At 40.7% G+C, this 3,471-nt stretch overlaps 1 long non-coding RNA gene across 1 annotated transcript; it reads right to left on the bottom strand.

The window, feature by feature from the left end:
* Window positions 1-2,197: 2,197 nt before the first annotated feature.
* On the bottom strand, window positions 2,198-3,264 carry LOC116654277. The gene is made up of 2 exons (XR_004309389.1): window positions 3,171-3,264; window positions 2,198-2,285 (listed from the first exon to the last, which is right to left on the bottom strand). It is a non-coding gene; the product is annotated as an uncharacterized LOC116654277 (long non-coding RNA).
* Window positions 3,265-3,471: the final 207 nt, after the last annotated feature.

Genomic DNA, 3,471 nt, shown 5'->3' on the forward strand with positions numbered 1-3,471 from the left:
TTTTTTTTTTTTTTTTTTTTTTAATATATTTTATTAAATGGATTTTCATACACTGATTAACATTACTTTGATAGTGCATCTACAAGACAGATTATGTGGCACACTTTGCTAAGCAACAGAAAATTTATTGCCAGAATTTCAGGAGAAGAATCATGATAGGAAACAGCCTAAGCTGCATTTTGGTTGGCAGCAGTCACACAGAGGTTTAGACATTCCTTTGAAAGTTCTGCTTTTGACTATCTATTGCAGTTTGATGTGTGAGACTGGTCTCTGACCAGAGTTCAGTCCCCAGGCCTCTGCTCGCTTAAGTCATTCATATTTTAGTGTTGCTTGAAGAAAAGCCTCCTTATCATTTTACAGACAACAAGTACCATTTAATTAATGTGTCTTTCAACTTGACACGGATGCTGCGATATAAGTAATGTGGTTCTTTGAAATGCCATTTACTCATGTACAAACTGTAATTTCCTGTTTCTGCAGTTTTACTCCACTATGCCTGTAGTTCTGAGACCATGAGAGCTACAAAGATGGGGAAGGGTCGGGAGGGGAAGGAGTGTAGGAAATGCCTGAGGTTCCTTGGTTGGTTTAGTCCAGAGCTGGTGGAGGCCTGATGGCGGCTGCAGCTCCTTACAGGGAGCGGAGGGGCAGCGCTGAGCTCTTCTCTCCATGACAGTGACAGGGCCCAAGGGAACGGCATGGAGCTGTGCCAGGGGAGGGGCAGGTTGGGTGCTAGAAAAAGGTTCTTCACCTGAAGATTCCCCCCACATCACTTGCCTCTGACAGCAATAAATTGACGTCTCCTCCTTGTCTGTTCTATGTTCTGGCTGTTGACAGACAGATATAAATCATTATTCACTGCATTCCCAATCTCATAAAGTTGGCATTCAAGGAAGGCCAATATCTGAAGGAAAGCTTGAATTCTTGTGGGCAGTATAAAATCCCCAAGGAACAAAACCAGAAATTAGCAGTTATCGTGATGAGGGAAATAAACAAGTGCTCAAGGTCTGCATCCGGGCAGCTTTACATTAAGGCAAGTCCAGATTCAGCAGCACTATTGTCTCCTTGGTTTAGACTGTAACGCCTCCAGCCAACAGTCTTGACTGTACCTCTACTCCACACACGCTCAAGAGAGCTGCAAGCAAACTAAAACTTTGGGGTGCACCAAAGAAAATCCAATTTATATCATTTTTTCATGCACTCAAGCACTCTTGAATCTTGCTCCTTGTTCAAGATAAGATAAATTATAATAGGTTGTTTCTCATTCAATACCAAACTCAGAATACTGTCGGAGGTTTCCTAAAGTGTATCATCAGCTTACTCTCTTCTTTGGACTCTGCAGCAGGCTAGAAGTAAGCAAGAAGTCAAGAAGCTTCTTCTGAAATAGGCAAAAAGGATTTATCCTGATGCATACTGTCCTAGGTGAGACACCAGTTTCAGCAATGAACAAAGAACTATGAAGAGTGACAGAGAGACTTACACCTCTAAATTGCTGAGATGGAATGAGGTCAAGTTTGGCAAAATGCATTAAATCAGCTGGAGAAATCTTTCTTTAAAGTAAGACATAACTGGCAACATTGTATGTTCATCTTACCCTTCCTGTTCAAAGCCTTCGCTGGAAGCCTCTATCCACTGAGGATGTGACAAGGATGTTCATGTACATTTTCAGTGTAGACAGTATAAATACGTATTGTTTTTTTATGTACATTTATCATACAACTCTGTATGTTGTCATTCACCTACAGTGTGCTTGTGTCAGAACATATCAGTGATCTTTTATCATGAAGCAAACATCAGCATCTGTCTTTTTTAATATAAGAAACACTCCTTCAAAGACAAAAATATGAGCTCCCAAGAACTGATATAGGAACTATGACACAGGACTGGAGGTCCTTGCTTATTGTAAATCTAGGTGCATTTGGAATGAATTGTTAGTAAATATTAATGACAGGCTTTAAAAGAAAAATAAATACCACTTAACAAGTTTACTCTTAAGGCAGACTGCTAACCTGTGGATGTCTCTGTGACAGAGAAAGAGATGACATCAGACTCATATAAAATATATTTTCTTGTCTTATAATTCCTCCACACGTGGCAAGGTGCTGAAGGCACTTGAAAGTGGCACGTGTGCTCATTTGTTAATATAATAACAGATAAAATCCTGACCCTGCAAATGCCAGCAAGAAATCTGGGTACCTACTTAAGCAAATATTTCATTTGTACTTAGGAAGAGTTTTTCTGATGTCTTCTGCCTGAAGTTCCACACGTCATTTTCCCAAGCAGGTTCCCTATACAGAAAAATAAAATTATATATATAATATATATATTATATATATTATATATATTATATATATTATATATATATACATATATGTTGCTGTACTTAAGTCACGGATGTATGGCAACCTGCTAGCAGTTAGATGTGGCTTTGAGCATTACTCAAATATATTTGAGTCCTGCTTCTATAGATGCATATGCCAAAGGTATAATGAGCCAATGAAATGAGAAAGTAATAATGTAAAATCCACTGTTCACACAATATGATCTCTTTTTTTTTGGAACGAATCTACACGGTCATTGAGTCCAGCTCCTGCCTCTACACAGCACTGCCTGAAAACTAAACCATATTTCTGAGTGCTGTCCAAATGCTCCTTGCACTCTGGCAGCTTGAGGCCATGACCACTGCCTTGGTAAGCCTGTTCCATGCCCATTGGCCTCTGGTGAAGAGCCTTTTCCTGACAATCAACCTGGCCCTCCCTTGACACAACTCCATGCCATTCCCCTGGGCTCTGCTGCTGCCACCAGAAAGCAGACATCATCATTCTTGTTAAAATTCATGCTGTTTGTGATTGCTCAACGCTCTCATTTGTTAAAATCTCACTGCAAGGCCTCTCTACCCCAATGGAGTCAACAGCTCCTCCAGATTTAGTGTTATCCTCAAACTTAGCATACACTCAAGTCCTGCATCCAGACACCATCTCCAGATCAAAGCTTTTCTTTACAGATAGAGAACTTGATCCTGTAGAGAGGGGTGTGATTTAAACAACATAGAAAAAGCCATTAATTTTGTTAGATTGCTTTCTAAACTTCTGATTTATCAAATAAAAGCATTGGAATCAAATAACAGAGAGGTTGGTCATCTCCTGTTTATGTCATCAGCATAGTACACTTACTGTTCTTTTTTTTCCAGTTGGACCCATAGAGAGGCCTTTGGGAGACTACTGAGAACCCAAGGGACACCAAGGAGTCCAGAAGGGAGCAATTCAGGGGACACACAGTGAAGCAACAAAACCAGCAACAAAGGAGGGTCAGCAATGTTTGATCTGGCTGCTGAACCAGCTGGTCCCTGAGCACCAGGTAGATGTCACTGTGATGACATGTGAGCGCCATGGTGATGTTTGAAGCCTCTCCCATTGGAACCTCTGACAGTACCTTGCAATTTGACTTGCTGACTGGCAGGACAAAGAGTGGCTT

Source organism: Coturnix japonica, chromosome 1 (genome assembly GCF_001577835.2).
Source record: "Coturnix japonica isolate 7356 chromosome 1, Coturnix japonica 2.1, whole genome shotgun sequence".
Lineage (NCBI taxonomy): Eukaryota > Metazoa > Chordata > Aves > Galliformes > Phasianidae > Coturnix > Coturnix japonica.